Here is an 18,777-nt window from a genome sequence, read left to right as displayed (position 1 = left end):
TGTAAAAGTGATATGCTTCACACATCTTCTGAAATCGACATAGCTTTTAATGCATGCCTTTAGAATTCCTATCAGGAATGTCACATGAGTTGACTTAGTACATGAGATTTATGAGCTGTTTACTGGCATTGCTGAAAATATGTAAAAACCCACCAGTATTCAGCTGTAAACTACAAACAGGCTATAATTGTTTTAGGGATGCCTCCAATTTACTTGGTCCTAATGAATTCAGCCTGCTTACTTAAAAGGAACCTGCCAGGATACAAATATGGCATTGCTGACTTGTTTTTAAAGGGGAAGGCTCCAAAGCTTTAATCATAATTCTGGCTTTACTAGTGAGTTAGTCACCAACTTGGAACAAGTGTGGAGGACATGAGTTCACACTTTTCAAACTGGTGGCAAACTTGTGCCAGGTCAGTAACTCGATAGGTAGGAAAGCCTGGATCCGAGATAGCAAGCAATTATGCTGTACGTTTGAAAATGACTTGTTAAAGTAGTTGTAAACTCTCTTTTTTACTTCTATCTATAGGTAAGCCTACAATAAGGCTTTCCCCAAACCTAGTGGAAATATCTCCTAAACATGCGCAGAGTGACGTCATTGCGGCTCCGGCCAATCACAGTGCTGGAGCCGTGATACCCGGAAGAAACCTCCGGGAGAGATGTCTGCGGCTGGAGGGGGAGACTAGGATGGCTTTGCCATGTAGGTTTTTTTTTTTTTAAGAGGGTTTACTTCCTCTTTAAGCTATTGCTAGACTTGCCAGGCTTCACAAGTTTGTTGCACAGTCCGTATTGCAGATTAACTTTCTTTGCAAACATTCTGCAAGTGTGCTGCAATTTCTTGTTCAGTTATTTTGTGCAATAGTCATCCCACCACAGGGGTCACTGTGGCTGAATTTTCATGCTGTAGACTTGTAGAGCTCTTGCTGTAGACTCACCACTGCAACTTTGCTCTTGCTAGAGACTTGCCACGCAACAGACTTACAATTCAACACTGCCACACATTTGTGGCACGTTATACTAGCTATCTGGGATCAGGATGACAACCCTGCATTATGAACCTTTAAAGCAAATATTAAGGCAAAATTGTTTTCATTTTGGATTTAGCAAGGGAAGGTTATATTCCTGTGAGGTCCCATTGAGGAGGTTTTTTTTTCACTTCCTCTCTCATAGCCAAAAAACTGAAGTTCCTGGTTGTCACAGGGGTCACCAGAACTAGTGTCCCATTGGAATATGTATCGCCTTTTTCTAGTTAGACTGCTAGGCTAAATGTCATTTTTGGCTTCATTGTAAATAGTGGTGCAGCTGCAGCAATTGATGGTTTTTGTCTGATCAGGGATTTCAAAGATGGGTATTTGATCTATCCCACCAACACTTGGGAGTAGCATAGCGCCTCCTTTGGCAACGGATAAGAACAGATACTACACTTGATCTTAGACAAAAAGCCGAGAAGCGGGTACCATTAGTAACTGGGAAGGAGGACGAGAGGGCATATGAGGTTTTTACTTGTGATGTGGGGTTGGTGTAAAGATGTTGTACCGCTCACAAGCATGGTCCCCTGTAACCTATGTGGCGCAGTGTCACAAACAGAAAAGGCTAACCAAGGCGATCAAAGGCTTTCTCTGCGTCCAGGCTCAAAATTAGGGACTCTGAGTTGTCTCTTTTGGCTACATCAATTAGGTCTGTAACCCTTCTTCCGCTTGGCTGAGGGGGACAAAGCCCACCTGGTCTTTATGGACCAGGGAGGGTAGAAGCATATTTAAATGGATCAAGAGAAGTTTAGTAAATATTTTTAGATCAGAATTCAATAGGGCTATGGGCCTGTAGCTGGCACATAAGGAAGGGTTTTTGTCTGATTTTGGGATCAGGGTAAGGAAAGATCTCTGAATATCACTTGGGATAGGGGTTTGATGAAGAAAGGCATTAAATAGTTTACTCATATATGGGAGCAGTAGGTGAAGGAAGGACTTGTAGTACTCGTATGAGAGGCAGTCCGGGCCAGGGGATTTGTGAGAGGGTAAGGCTTTTATAGTCGTCGTAAGTTCTTCTTCAGTAATGGGTGCATTGAGCACAAGAAGGTCAAAGGGCTGGAGTTGGCGAATCCCAGCCTGCTCTAGGTAGCGGGACATACTGTCAACTAGGTCTGGTGGGGGGGGGATTATGAGGGATCCCAGAGTTATTATACAGATCAGTATAGTATAGTATTCCACAAATGAGTTGGCTATATCCTGGGGATGGCATAGTAAGCAGCCCAACCTATTCTTAATTTGATGCGGGGTGGATCTATGGGCAAGGTCAGCTAGCTTTCTAGCCAGTAGTGAGTGCCGTATTAACTTTGTCATAGTATAGTTGTTTTAGTCAGACTAATGCTGTCTCCACCTGACCCATCGGCAGGTCTTTTGCGGTGCTTTTTTTAAGATCAGAGAGTACAGTGGTAAGATGACATCCAGTCTCAATGAAGGAATCTGACTCCAGGGTTTCTGCAGAGATATATTAATATGCTAGTCTATGTAAGTTGATATCCTGCTATTCAGGTCTATGCACAACACACAAATGAATAAGTAATCAGAGGTAGTCAGCAAGTGAAAAAGCAATGCTGAACTGCATTTGAGATTCACATATTCTCCTATAGGACAGTGGCTCACCCTGTATTTAATGTTATTTTAAAAATAAAGATTTCACATAAGTAATGAAAAAAATATATTAAAACTCACTTTGTAAATTTGTTAACATTGAAATAAAAGTAAAATAGCTAGGATCAAAATCTTTATAGTCTTTCAAAGTCCATTTTCGTTTGCAGTACTGTTAGCTTTGGCCTGATATTTTGGGATCAAAGGATCTGTTTATAAAAAACAGGATGAGTCAATGCAGGATCCTGAAGGCAAATTGTGTAAGAGGAAAAAACATTACAGAAAATCTATTTATCCCATTCTTACAAAGATTGGTAAGTTCTCTTTTATTTTTTCTTATGATCTCATGTTGTGTTATCCTAGATAAAACCTGATATCTGAAAGTCTGAAGGAAAACATAGCAGCACTGGGATTGTTAGCTATAGATGCATATTGGTATAGGAATTATAGAGATATTCTAATTGCAGTGGCAGCCTGTCCATAAGCGGCGCAGGAGGCGTTGTCCAGTAGTTTGCATGCGGGACACCAAACGAATGCTTTTCTATGACGTCTGTCGTTTGGCTCTAATAGGCTTGAGGTCTGTCTGTCCTGAGGCTCTAATACAGGGGTCTCAAACTCAAATTACCTGAGGGCCACAAGACAAGTTTTCATATGCCATGGGGGGCCGCATGCAAACTTCAAAAACAACAGTACTGGTGTCAGCGAACACATTATTAACCCCCAGCACTGGTGTCAGCAAGCGCATTATTACCACCAGCACTGGTGTAAGTCAGGGTTTGACAAATTTGCTTGGAATCTAGGAGCCAGCTAAAAAAGTTAGGAGCCAGAAAACGCACCCCGTCTCGACGAGCTTGCGCGCAGAAGCGAACACATACGTGAGCAGCGCCCGCATATGTAAACGGTGTTCAAACCACAAATGTGAGGTATCGCCGCGATTGGTAGAGTGAGAGTAATAATTCTAGCTCCTCTGTAATTTAAAACATGCATGTAGATTTTTTTAAACGTCGCCTATGAAGATTTTAAAGGGTAAAAAAGTTTGTCGGCATTCCACAAGCGGACATAATTTTGAAGCGTGACATGTTGGGTATGAATTTACTCGGCGTAACATTATCTTTCATAATATTAAAAAAAAAATGGGGATAACTTTACTGTTGTCTTATTTTTTTATTAAAAAAAGTGTAATTTTTCCCCCAAAAAGTGCGCTTGTAAGACCGCTGCGCAAATACGGCGTAACAGAAAGTATTGCAACGATCGCTATTTTATTCTCTAGGGTGTTAGGATAAAAAATATATATAATGTTTGGGGGTTCTAATTAGAGGGAAGAATAATGGCAGTGAAAATAGTGTAAAATGATATTAAAATTGCTGTTTAACTTGTAATGCTTAACTTGTAATACCAACGGCGCCAGCTCACATCTGGTGGTAATAACTTGTAATACCAACGGCTCACCACCAGGTGGCACCAGCTCATAAAAAAAAATTAAAAAAAATAAAAATTTTTTTTTTTTTTTTTTTTTGCTCCCCTCACTTCCACCCTGCCTGAGGGCCATTTATAACTGGTCCGCGGGCCGCAAATGGCCCGCGGGCCGGTACTTTGAGACCACTGCTCTAATAGGATTGAAAAAGGTTGTGCTCAGGCCACAGAGCAACTGTGCCCTGAATCCTCCCACTTGTGACACTAGCGAATCAATATTTGCTATCAGTTTCCGGCTTTTTCTCCTGGCCAATCAGGACAGGAGGCGGATCAATAGAAGAAGGGGTACCTGGAAGGAGAGAAAAAAGAAGAACCCTGCGCTATGATGTACAAATAATTAGACATGTGCACAGAAAAAAAAATTGTTTTTTTTTTTTGTTTCGTTTTGTATCGTTCCGTAGGTTCGTTTCCGTTCGTTTTTCGTAAGACGCCCGTTTTCCTGTTCGTTCCCGTTCGTTTTTCGTACGACGAGATTTTTTCGTATTCCGATCGTTTCGTATTTTCGTTACCGTTTTATTTTCGTACATGCGGGATGGTTCGTTATTCTGTTTAATTCATGTTGTTACTTGTTAGACAATAATTTTCGTGAATTTTCGTCAATGATTTGCATTCTGTGTTTTGGATTCCTTTTTCTGTTCGTGTTTTCGGTCGTGTGTCCGTGTGACATCTTTGACAATTTGTTGTGGATGTCATGTGGGCATGCGACTGAAAAAGGATTTTCGTCATTTTGTACTTTCATTAATATATCGCGGGATTCGCGGCACTTTCAACACGCGGCTCATCCATATTAACTATTGTTAAGCCCCATACACTTGGTCAGACTCTTTTAACAACAAACATAAAAACGATCGTTTTCCGTTCGTTCTCAGAAAATTTGTTCGTTTTTAAACTCCATCAGAAAACCATTTTTGGGTTCAAAAGTCTGGCCAACTGATCTCCATTCAGATGAAAATCCACAGAAAAGTTTATTTGGCTTTACTGTACTACTCAGAGAAGCTGCTAACTACACTCACTGCCCATTCAAAATTACATCTGTGGCAGGGGATTTGCATTCTGTGTTTTGGGTCCTTTTTATTTTGGTGTTTTCGGTCGTGTGTTCATGTGACATCTGTGGCAATAGATTTGCATTCAATCCAAAATACGAACAGAAAAATGGAATTCAAAATACAGGGTGTGGGTCTTTTGTTGTGGATGTAGTGTGAGCATACGACTGAGGGTGCGAACAAAGAAGGGATTCAAACAAGATACAGAGTGCAAATCTTTTGTTGTGGATGTCGTGTGAACATACGGCTGAGGATACGAGCAGAGAGGGGATTCAAACAGGATACAGAATGCAAATCTTTTGTTATAGATGTCATTTTCGTTCTTTTGCCGTTTTCGTTTTGTCGTATTTTGGTCGGATCGTTCGTTCGTATTTGCGGTTGTTCGTTATGCGGCTCATTCGTAATCCCGTCGTTTTCGTATTTTGGTGCTTTAATTTTTTCGTATGTACACATTATTCTGCGGGTACGAAAATGAACTTTTTCGTACGAAAATAACATTCGTACGAACGAGAATGCACATATCTACAAATAATAATAATGCTAGTGTATATAAGCTGCTCCCCTCAAAGTGCAATAAATTGACTTTGTGACATACCTGGAAGGAGAAGCTGGGGAAACCGCGGCACCGTGACCGCTGGAGGGGTGAGCGCAGACCTGAGTGGGTTTGTTTGCTGCCCCCCCCAAAAATGTTTAGCACCAGCCGCCACTGTCTAATTGTATCTTTACATGAATACAAATTTCTGTGAGCACCATATCTACTAACATTCTCTAACACTCATGACACTCATTATGAGACCAATGTATGCAAACGTGAGTAAGCCCCAGTTCACACAGATGTAACAGGTCAAATCACATGTCCTTTTGATTTGATTTATGTTTCCAATATATATTTTTCGATACTTCTTGATATTTGCCTTGATTAAAACTATATGTATATATATACCGTATTTATCGGCGTATAAAACACACACAGGCTTATAAAACGCACCTTAACTTTAAGAGGGAAGTTTCAGGAAAAAAACTTTCCACAGCCCCCTGTGTATAACACGCAGGCACAGTTTACCCTCTATTTTTAGGGTAAAAAAGTGAGTGTTATACGCCAATAAATACAGTATGTGTTTTTTCAAGCTTTACATGAGCACTCATACTCTCTCTACTTCTAGTACATAATTAAACGCCATTGAACTATCTCCTGAAGAAGCTTCACCTGGAGCGAAACATGTCGAGAATTTTGGCTCTTTGTGTACCTGTTTAGGATTAAGTAGGCTTTTTGAATATGAATAGTGTCATGTTTGTATTTTAAACATTTTTTTTGTAATAAATACATTTTCTATTTTTCTATTCATTTGTAATGATCTTCTTATTGCAATTTGGTCATTTCAAATACTTGACACCGTCAAAGTCCCGAGGCTTGTGACCTCTTACCCTTCTCTGTATATCCATTGGTACCAGGGATGTGGTGTCTGTATCCCTTTATGCTCACTCATACCTATATAAAAAACACACCTTATTGTTGGCAATGTTCAAATCGATGCAACGCCGACTTTGTGGTCCCGCACCGATTTGAAAACGTAGTCCCTGCACTGCTTTTGGTGATTTAAGGTGCACCTTGCATAGACATGTGTGCATGAAGTCACACAGATGTCAGCCAAGTCGCATTACAAGTGAAGTCGCACAATTTCAAAGCCGCATTCAGTACAAACCTAGTGTAAACGTGCATAAACATGCACGATAAAAAAGCATGTTCGGGGGGTGGGCACATGTGAATGACGCCTAAGTGTCTTCAAGCTTACTCAAAGTCTACTAGCTGTTGCTAAAAGCTGCTTTAAAGTTGAAAGCTGAAGTCAAGGTTTCCTGACATTTTAAAGCTGAAATTTAGGTATAGCACTTTTTAAGTTGTTACATTGGTCCATTTATCAATTTTTTTAACAGAAAAATATTATAGCAACGGACATGACAATTTTATAATTAGATGACTATGCACAGTCATTGGATGAACCACTTGACTTCGGAAAGATTTTACCATTTTCATGCATTTTTTGCTATTCGGCACTGTGCTACTTTACCCGGTAATTGCGCAGACATGCAACACTGTATGCAAATTAAATTTATGTAATTTATTTCACACAAATAGAGCTTTCTTTTGGTGGTATTTGATCACCACTGTTTTTTTTTTTTTTTTTTTCAATATGTAAACGAAAATTTCTTCAAATTTCTTCATAAAGTTAAGCCAAAATGTATTCTGCTACATGGTGTGTTTGTTAAAAAAAATCCCAATAAGTGTATATAGATTGATTTGTTTGAAAATGATAGCATCTACAAATGATGGTATGTATATTGGGATTTTTATTTATTTAATTTGTTATATACTAGTAATATCGGAGATCAGCGACTTATAATGAAACTGTGATAGTGCGGCAGAAAATCTGACACTAACTGACACTGGGTGGGAACTGACTAACCGACACTCACATCACCAGTGACACTAATACAGTGATTAGTGCTAATACTATACACTCTCACTGTACTAATGACACTAGCTGGGAAGGGGTTAACATTTATGGGCAATTAGGGGGTTAACGTAAAATGTGTAATGTGTGCATCATGTGCTGCTTTCACTAATCGATATGGCTGATTTTTCTTTGCAGGGAGAAAAAACAGCCACATTGTTGCTTCATGAGCAGAGCCCTGTGTTGTTAGTAAACATAGGGCTCTGTACTGTGATTCACTAATCCAATCAGCATGTCCCAGCCATAAATCATTGGACAGGACCTGCTGACCAACTTTTGCTGTATTGAATCACAGCACATATGTGGTGGTGGGTGCACACGAGCACGCCCGCCCCCTAACCGGAAATGCCGGGTCACGCATGTACATGATCTGTCACAGAGTGGCCATCCCATAACCGTTTTTATGTCCATGAGGCGGTCTGCAATTGGTTAAGATTTCCCGAGCGTCAAACAATAATAGATTTATTGTAATCCCAGAAATAAAGGCCTCATGCATACTGGGTTTGCCCAGCTCTCCTGAAACACGGGCCCAGATTCTCAAAGGAGTTACGCCGGCGCATTTTTTTACGTCGTTTACTTAAGGCTTTTTTTGGCGTAAAGTTACCCCTGCTCTATGAGGCGTAGATGAGGCGTACCAATGTTAGGTATGGACGTCGGAACAGCGTCGAATTTTTCAAGTTTTACTTCGTTTGCGTAAGTCGTATGTGAATAGGGCTGTGCGTAAGTTGCGTTCACGTAGAAAGCATTGAGTCTTTGTGGCGTAATTTGGAGCATGCGCACTGGGATACGTCCACGGACTGCGCATGCGCCGCTCGTTAAAAGCGACGATTACATGCGGTCACGATTAATTTCCATAAAACACGCCCACCACTTCCACATTTGAATTAGGCGGGCTTACGCCAGCCCAGTTACACTACGCCGGCGTAACTTAACCACTTAACGCCCGCCCACTGTATATATACGTCCTGTTTTTAAAGATGGATATCTCAGTAACGGCAGCAGCTGCTGCCACAACTGAGGTATCCATCTTTACAGTGGGCGGCCGTGTAAACGGATTCCCCGCGAGATCGCTGTTATCGATGGTGGGAGAGTGCCCCCCCCCTCCCGCCGCTCTTCCGCGCCCTCCGCCGCTTACCGGAGCCGTCGGTAGCGGCGGAGGAGATCGGATGCTGCCAGCTCGTGTGTGAGGACTTGAGTGAGGGCAAGATGGCCCCCACCCGTCCTCATAGCTCTGCTGGGCGGAAGTGACGTCAAAACGTCCGTCCCGCCCAGCCTCTTAAAGAGACAATTTTTTTGTTGTCATTTTTTTAAATGACAAATTTTCCTTTTTTCTTTTTTTTTTTTGCTTTTAAGTCTAAATATGAGATCTGAGGTCTTTTTGACCCCAGATCTCATATTTAAGAGGACCTGTCATGCTTTTTTCTATTACAAGAGATGTTTACATTCCTTGTAATAGGAATAAAAGTGATAATTTTTTATTTATTTTTTATTTCAGTGTAAAAAATAATAAAATCAATAAAAATAAATAAGAAAACAAAAAAAAATATTTTTTAAAGAGCCCCGTCCCGACGAGCTCGCGCGCAGAAGCGAACGCATACGCGAGTAGCGCCCGCATATGAAAACGGTATTCAAACCACACAAGTGAGGTATCGCCGCGATCGTTAGAGCGAGAGCAATAATTATAGCCCTAGACCTACTCTGTAGCTCAAAAAATGCAACCTGTAGAATTTTTTAAACGTCGCCTATCGAGATTTTTAAGGGTAAAAGTTTGACGCCATGCCACGAGCGGGCGCAATTTTAAAGCGTGACATGTTGGGTATCATTTTACTCGGCGTAACATTATCTTTCACAATATATAAAAAAATTTATTGTTGTCTTATTTTTTAATTCAAAAAAGTGAATTTTTTCCAAAAAAAGTGCGCAAATACGGTGTTACAAAATGTATTGCGATGACCGTCATGTTATTCTCTAGGGTGTTAGAAAAAATATATATATATAATGTTTGGGGGTTTTAAGTAATTTTCTAGCAAAAAAAAATGTTTTAGTCTCGTAAACACCGAATCTGAAAAACACCTTCTGTCCTTAAGTGGTTAAAGCGCAAGTTTTTTGAGAATACGGGACCTGCCGCTCTAAGTTACGGCGGTGTAGTGTATCTGAGATGCGCTACGCCCGCCTAAAGATAGGCGATTCTACGTGAATCTGGGCCACAGTGTCTTAAGCCTCGTACACACGATCAAATTATCCGACGGGAATTGTGTAATGACAGGCTGTTGGCCATGTAGGATAGCATGCTTTCAAATTTTCCGACAACAAATGTGTCTTGTCGGATTATCCGATCGTGTGTACACAAGTCCGTCGGACAAAACTCCAAAGTACAAACACGCATGCTCAGAAGCAATGCTCACCATAACACAACATTAGCAGAAGTTGCCCAAAGGGTGGCGCTAAAGAGCTGAAAAAACATGTAGTTTTGGGTTTGTTGGCCGACAATTCTTTGCCGTTTGTATGCAAGACAAGTTCCTGGCCAACGCCCTTCGGACAAAAGTCCTACGCTTTGTCCGCAGAAAATCCGATCGCGTGTATGAGGCTTAAGGCTATCAGAGAATGCAACAATTTATGAACAAAAAAAATTGCCCATCTGAGGAGGCTTTGTCATCAGAACCAGGCAGAGGCTCGTGCAAGAGGGAGGCAAAGAAAAAACTGAAAAAAATAAATCATTGCTTGGCTTTGATTTGCTTTAAGCATCTTTGCACCTTCAGTTCGGCATTGTGAAGAAGCGTAAATATAGGAGATGCTCTAAGGAGCCAGATATAATCTTTTACCATGCAATAAAACAGGTTACAGAGCTGTTCTATTGCTTTCATTTTAGAGATACTTCAGAAAATAGTCTTTACAGTTCTGTGTAAATTTTCTACGTCATGATAATCACCAGCGGTCCCTCACTTGTCCAGTCCTCATTTAGTGAATTCCTCCCTGGCTAAGCATATTAGAAATAGAGCTGAGGGCCTCCCAGTCCACGTGTTTCTTGAATAGCGCTATTACAGAGTGGCTCAGGCACTGGCTTAACATAGCAATGTCTCCTGTCTCCCTTCTATACTGAGGAGGGAAAGAATCTAAGGAGGCCTCAGACCTGAGGGCATAGCTGGCCTGAAATAACTCACCGTCCTACAATCACCCAGTCTGTCTATTAATCACCCCTTCATAAAAAGTACGGTTGTGATCATCTATTTAATCTAGACAGGGAGACATTAAAGGGATATGAAGAGGTGTTTTGTCAGGCATAATGCAAAAATTCAATATTACATTGGCCATTATTTAGCAATCAAACGTACATTTTTGATCTGACCAACAATTATGCTCAGTGTATGACCATTTGCTGCAAAACTACATTTTGGGCTAGATTCACATAGCCCGCCCTAACTTTGCGGCGGCGTAGTGTATCGCGTTTGAACTACGCCGCCGTAAGTTAGCGAGGCAAGTACATGATTCACAAAGTACTTGCCTGCTAAGTTACGGCGGCGTAGCCTAAAGCGAGCGGGCGTAAGGGCGCCTAATTCAAAATAGGCTGAGGGGGCGTGTTCTATGTTAATTTGTGTTGAGCTGATGTGATTGACGTTTTTTGGAACGGCGCATGCGCCGTCCGCCTACATATCCCAGTGTGCATTACGGCAAAGTACGCCGCACGGGCCTATTGGTTTCAACGTGGACGTAAATGACGTAAATCCCTATTCACGGACGACTTACGCAAACAACGTAAAATTTTCGAATTTTGGCGCGGGAACGACGGCCATACTTAACATTGGCTACGCCACCTAGGGGGCATGTTTATCTTTGGGCGGCCTATCTCTTACGGAAACGGCATATCTTTACTGCGACGGACGGATGTACGTTCGTGAATAGGCGTATCTAGTGATTTACATATTCTACACCGACCGCAATGGAAGCGCCACCTAGCGGCCAGCCTAAATATTGCACCCTAAGATAGGAAGGCGCAATCCGTCGTATCTTAGATAGGTTTAAGTGTATCTCTGTTTGAGAATACACTTATACTTAGGTCGGCGCAGATTCCGAGTTAGGTCGGCGTATCTACTGATACGCCGGCGTAACTCATCTAGCCCTTTATGTCTGCCTGTGTAAGGCTGGATTCACACCTATGCGAATTGGATGCAAAAAAACTGCAAAAAATACACTTTCATGAATTAACAAATAAAATAAAAAGTAAAGTAAGCCCAATTTTTTGTATATTGTGAAAGATGATGTTACGCCGAGTAAATAGATACCAAACATGTTATGCTTTATATTTGCACGCACTCATGGAATGGCGACAAACTACGGTATCTAAAAATCTCCATAGGTGACGCTTTACATTTTTTCTACGGTTACCAGGTTAGAGTTACAGAGGAGGTCTAGTGCTAGAATTATTGCTCTCACTCTGATGATCGCGGCGATACCTTACATGTGTGATTTGAACACCGTTTACATATGCAGGTCGTGACTTCTGTATGTGTTTTCTTTGCTGCACGAGCTCGCGGTGACGGGGGAGCTTTACATTTTTTTTTTTTTATTATTTATTTTATTTATGTTTACATTATTCATTTGTCTTTAAAAAAAAGAAATTATCACTTTTATTGCTGTCACAGGGAATGTAAACATCCCTTGTGACAGTAATAGGTGGTGACAGGTACTCTTTATGGAGGGATCGGGGGTCTAAAATACTTTTTTCCGATGAACTTGTGTACACACGATCGGATAATCCGACAAGACACATTTGTTGTCGGAAAATTTGAAAGCATGCTATAAAATATTTGTTGTTGGAAATTCCAACAACAATTGTCCGATGGAGCACACAAACTGTCGGATTTTCCGACAAAACCCTGCCATCACACAGTTGTTGTCGGAAAATCTAATCGTGTGCACGAGGCTTAAGGCTTCAGGCTTACTGAGGTGTGAGAGGAAGAGAGCTGGAGCCACCCATCCATCCATGTGGGATCTGCTTTTTTTTAAATGCTGATTTAGCTCTGGTTCACACTGGTGCAGCTTTGAAATCGCGCTACTTCAGTGCGATTTGAAAGCCCCAGGTCAGTGCAATTTGCACTTCTGATTTTATTGCAGCTTGTAACTGTTTAACAGAAGTTGTGATGGAGTTAATAAAATTACTATGTTATGTCTCTCTTTTAAACACTCAAATACTGTTAGAGTCGGTTCACACTGCAGCGGCACGACTTCGGGGGCGACTCTGAAAGTCGTCCTGAGGACGACTTCAGAGGCGATTTACAAAACGACTTTTGTATAGAAGTCAATGAAGGTCGCCCCGAGCCACCCCCGAAGTCGTACAGGAACCTTTTTCAAAGTCGGAGCGACTTGCGTCGCTCCTATTAGAACGGTTCCATTGCATTCAATGGGACGCGACTCGTCAGGCGGCTGAGCCAGCTGACGTGTCGCCCCAGTGTGAACCGGCTCTGATTCTCTTTATTGTCCTTTTCCTCCCCCTCCCACCGTGCAAAGAAAGATGGCCTCCGTATCCTGGAATGTTGTCTCGTGGCAAGGAACAGATGTCGACAGTAAAAAGACCATATACAAATGAACCAATCATATGCACACATGTGTGATGACGTTTGCTTATGTCACTTTGACTATAAAGAGCTGTAACCTGAATAAAGGATTTCTGTTGATGAGGAAGAGCTCACACTGAACCAGCGGGTCCCAGTGTGATTCTTTTGCATGCATGCATTCACATCACCTTTAATTTGGATCAGAGGCAGAATAGAATATGTATCCTAGAATTGGACCAGGGATAAATCTATAACAAAGTCTATGCAAGTCGCAATGAAATCATCAAAAAGTAGTGTAGGAACCTTTTTCAAAGTTACTGCAACATGAGTCACATGACTTTGAACAGTTCCATTGACGACAATCGGGAGCGGCTTGACAGTTCTAAATTGCATGACAAATTGCACCGGTTTGAGCTCAAACCTGTTGAGTTGTGCGATCTATGGACTCGGTAAGCAACATTATAATCACTCAGTGGTTGGTACACAGCAGCGTCATGAAGATTTTTGGTGGACTTTGATATTTCATTTATAGGACTTTAATATTTTTTTCTTTTGTTTGTTATACAAATATGTATTAAATTCAGTTTTCCCAACAATTTTTTTCAGTTATATGTTGTAATATACTGTATTGCATTTGTGTGTCCTAAAATTAAATTTAGTGTGCTTTTTATTGACATTTTGTGTTTAGTTAACTGTTACGCTAATATTGTGTTACAAAAACAACTACTACTTTTTTATTCTGCAGGATATCTGCTTTCAGAAAATATATAATATTTGGGGGTTTTAAAGTGGAGTTCCACCCATAAATATAACATTACATCAGTAGTTTTAAAAAAATGTCATTAGTCCTTTAAGAATTTTTTTTTTTTTTTTAGATGCCTTCAAAGTGTTGTTGCTAGGCAGAATAGTTAATCTTCCCTCTTCCTGCACCTAGGTGCTTAATGCTTCCTAACCTACACCGCACAGACTCCTGGGAATGTAGTGGGTGTAACTTTCCAGGAGTCTGTGCACTCCCCAGTCTCGAAGAATCATGTGACTTGGACAGTACAGGTGCTGAAACCTGATCTGAAACCTATTACACTGCTTGTGCAGCACTGAGAATGTGCAAGGCTGAAATCTAGGAAGTCATACAGTCTGGCTTCATGATGCCCACACTTAAGATGGCCCCAGTCAATTTCTATTTTATAAAGTGTCTAAATGCTGTAAAAACCTAACAAAACGGACCTTAGTTTACAGACTAACTTTACTAGAATACATTAAGCTTGTGTATTACAGGGGTATTTATATTTAAAAAGTGAAATTGTGGCCGGAACTCCGCTTTAAGTAATCTTCAGGCCTGATATGTTTTTTTAAATATGCATGCAAAAAAACGCAAAAAAAATCTGCGTGTGTGTGACTACAGCACTGATTATAGATATATAGGGCCAGATCCACAAAGAAGTTACGCTGGCGTATCTATTGATACGCCGCGTAACTTCTAGGTTGCTCCGGCGTATCTTTGTTTTGTATCCACAAAACAAGATACGCCTGAAGCTGGGCTAGATCCGACTGCGTACGTCTTAGTACGCCGTCGGATCTAAGGTGCATTTTTACGCTGGCCTGCTAGGTGGCGCTTCCGTCGATTTCCGTGTCGAGTATGCAAATTAGCTAGATACGCCAATCCACAATTGTACGTCCGCCCGGCGCATTTTTTTAGGTTGATTCCGTAAGGCTTTTTCCGGCGTAAAGTTACCCCTGCTATATGAGGTGTAGCCAATGTTAAGTATGGACGTCGGGCCAGCGTAAAATTTTCCGTCATTTACGTCGTTTGCGTAAAATGTTCGCGAATAGGGCTTTGCGTAGAATTACGTTCACATCGAAAGCATTGGCTTGTTGCTGATTAATTTGGAGCATGCGCACTGGGATACCCCCATGGACGGCGCATGCGCCGTTAAAAAAAACGTCATTTACGTGGGGTCAATAGGAATTACCATACAACACATTTGATCCATTTGAATTGCGCGCCCTTACGCCGACACAGTTACACTACGCCGCCGTAACTTAAGGCGCAAATTCTTTGTGTATACGGAAAATACGCTGAGCTACGCTACGCTACGCCGGACGTAGAGATGCGCCGAGGTACGTGGATCTGGGCCATAATCTTTGGAGTTAAATAAAGCTTTATCCAGTTAGAGACTGTCATAGCTTTTACATTTTCAAGCCAGTGACCTGTATTTACTTAGAATAAAAAGAAGGCCAATAGGCGAGTTAAAGCGGGGGTTCACCCTATCGACAGGAAAAAAAAAAAAATTTTTTCTTTTACCTTTAAATCAGGCACTGTAGCGCGAGCTACAGTATGCCTGTCCCGAATTTTTTCCCCCCATACTCACCTTGTAGTCGTCCATCGAAGATACCGGGGAATGGGCGTGCCTCTGGAGACGGAGGATGATTGACGGCCGGCTCTGGCGCGTCACGCTTCTCCGGAAATAGCCGAAATAGGCTTGGTCTTCACGACGCGTGCGCATAGCCTGTGCGCACGCGCCGTGAAGAGCCGAGACCTACTCCGGCTGTCTTCGGGGAGAGTGACGTGCCAGGGCCGGCCGTCAATCATCCTCCCTCTCCATAGGCACGCCCATTCCCCGCGGGAGCCGAAATCTACGATGGACGACTACGAGGTGAGTACGGGGTTAAAAAAATCGGGACAGGCATACTGTAGCTCGCGCTACAATGCCTGTCTCGATGGTAAAATCATGTGGGTCAGGGTGAACTACCGCTTTAAGGTGTATGGCATGGTCTATTTCACATATTGTTGAATGGGGGCCCCTTTCACATCATTCTCTGTCCTGCGTCTTTTCAGAAGCTCATTGTGCCCGGATGAATTCCATTTACAGCACCGCTACGTTTCCCTCATTTGAACTCTGCTGTTGGCAGCTTCCAGATACAAGTAAAGAGATACAGACCTACTTGTCCAGAACATCTCATATAAAAAAGCAGATACTCTTATGCCGCGTACACACAACCATTTTTCATGACAAGAAAAATGCAATTTTTTAAAGTGGTCATTAGAAACGATCGTGTGTAGGCTCCAGAGCCTTTTTCTCAACGTGAAAAATGAGCATTAAAAATTTAGAACATGCTCTATTTTTTCACAATGTTTTTCACGCCGTGAAAAATGATCGTATGTAGGCTTTAACGACGGGGAAAAAAACATGCATGCTCAGAAGCAAGTTATGAGAAGGGAAATTTGCATAATCAGCCCAAAGGGTGGCACCATTCGAATGGAACGTCCCCTTTATAGTGCCGTCGTACGTGTTGTATGTCACTGCGCTTTGCTCAAGCATTTTTTTTTCACGATCTTGTGTATGCAGGGCAGGCTTGACGAGAATCTCAATCGAGAAAAACTTCATTTTTTCCATGCCATTAAAACCGGTCATGTGTACGCGGCATTAGATATAGTCTAGAAAGAAGTTACAGGGCCGGACGGATTCAGATACGAGATACGACGGCGTATCTCCAGATACGCCGTCGTATCTCTGAGTGCAGGCCGTCGTATCTATGTGCCTGATTCAGAGAATCAGTTACGCATAGATTTTCCTAAGATCCGACCGGCGTAAGTGTCTTACACCGTTGTATCTTAGGCTGCATATTTACGCTGGCCGATAGGTGGCGCTTCCGTATAGTTACGCAAGGAATATGCTAATTAGGTATTTACGCCGATTCAGAAACGTACGTCCCGCCGGCGCATTTTTTTACGTTGTTTAAGTTAGAATTTTTTCGGCGTATAGTTACCCCTGCTATATGAGGCGTAGCTAATGTTAAGTATGGACGTCGTTCCCGCACCGAGTTTTGAAAATTTTACGTTGTTTACGTAAGTCGTTCGCGAATAGGGCTGGACTACATTTACGTTCACGTCGAATCCAATACGTCCTTGCGGCGTACTTTGGAGCAATGCACACTGGGATATTTCACGGACGGCGCATGCGCCGTTCACAAAAACGTAAAATACACGGGGTCATCTTAAATTTATATAAAACACGCCCACAGCATCCCCATTTGAATTAGGCGGGCTTACGCCGCCACACATATGTTACGCCGCCGAAACTAAGGGCGCAAGTTCTTTCTGCATACGGAACTTGCGCCCAAAGTTACAGCGGCGTAACGTATCTGAGATACGTTACGCCCGCAGATAGATAGATGAATCTATCTGAATCCAGGCCACAGTGTGTGTATTAGCATCCAATTTACTAAAAACCTGCTACAGACAGCATGTATACATACAGTACATTGGGGGTTATTTACGAAAGGCAAATCCACTTTATACAAGTGCAAACTACAAGTGCAAATTACACTTGAAATTGCACTGAAAGGGCACTTGAAAGTGCAGTCGCTGTAGATCTGAGGGGGACATGCAAGGAAAATAAAAAACAGCATTTTAGCTTGCACATGATTGGATAATAAAATGAGCAGAGCTTCCCCTCATTTCAGATCTGAACTTCCAAGTGCACATTTTGTAGTGCAAAGTGAATTTGCCTTTAGTAAATAACCGCCATAGCATCTTGCTAACAACCTTGGCTGCCTTTGTAAATTAACAACTGTATGTGGAAGGTGGGTCACAATTTAGGTTCTAAAAACTGATGTGAGCATTGAAGGGGGCTTTTACTAAAACATTGCGCCAATGTTTCTGTGTTTTCCTTGGCTTAGAAAGAGGGTTTCAAAATGTTGCTTGCTGCAAAAAAACTTGACAACTTCCCTCGAATGCTGGGCACAAACTAAGCTCTGAATGTGAAGCTCAGAGCAATCCATTCAACCATGAATGATGTTACAACCTCAACCAAGCCTAAACAATATGTAGTTGTCTTTCACTCCGAGCGGTTTGTATTTGCATAAAACATGCAAAGTTTTTAACGCCCCTTCACAAGCAGAAGAGGGGACTGAAAAGGTTTGATTTTAATCTGTATACAAAGCTTGTTAGGGCTGTGTACAGATTTCTGCTGTCCTGATTGGTCCTCTTTAATTAAAACCCATGTCATTCATTAAATATAAACTAGTGCTTGTTGTATATACCCAGCTTGTCCATAACAACCTCATATTGTATATATATATATATATATATATATATATATATATATATATATATATATATATATATATATCCACTTGCCCACCAGGTAAATTCTGGCACTTCTCTCCTTCATGTGAAAATCACAATTTTTTTGCTAGAAAATTAATCAGAACCCCCAAACATTATATATTTTTTTTTAGCAGACATCCTAGGGAATAAAATGGCAGTCATTGCAATACTTTTTGTCACACCGTATTTGCGCAGCGGTCTTACAAGCGCACTTTTTTTGGATAAAAATCACTTTTTTGAATTAAAAAATAAGACAACAATACATTTTGCCCAATTTTTTTATATATTGTGAAAGATAATGTTACGCCGAGTAAAATGATACCCAACATGTCACGCTTAAAAATTGCGCCCGCTCGTGGCATGGCGTCAAACTTTTACCCTTAAAAATCTCGATAGGCGACGTTTAAAAAATTCTACAGGTTGCATTTTTTGAGTTGCAGAGTAGGTCTAGGGCTAGAATTA

General features: G+C 41.5%; 1 pseudogene; it reads right to left on the bottom strand.

The window, feature by feature from the left end:
• Window positions 1-1,313: 1,313 nt before the first annotated feature.
• LOC120930021 lies at window positions 1,314-1,454 on the bottom strand (annotated as a pseudogene).
• Window positions 1,455-18,777: the final 17,323 nt, after the last annotated feature.

Source organism: Rana temporaria, chromosome 2 (assembly GCF_905171775.1).
Source record: "Rana temporaria chromosome 2, aRanTem1.1, whole genome shotgun sequence".
In the NCBI taxonomy this organism is placed as follows: Eukaryota; Metazoa; Chordata; class Amphibia; order Anura; family Ranidae; genus Rana; species Rana temporaria.
The sequence above is the reverse complement of the archived record's forward strand: the minus strand, read 5'-3'. Positions and strand labels throughout refer to the sequence as shown.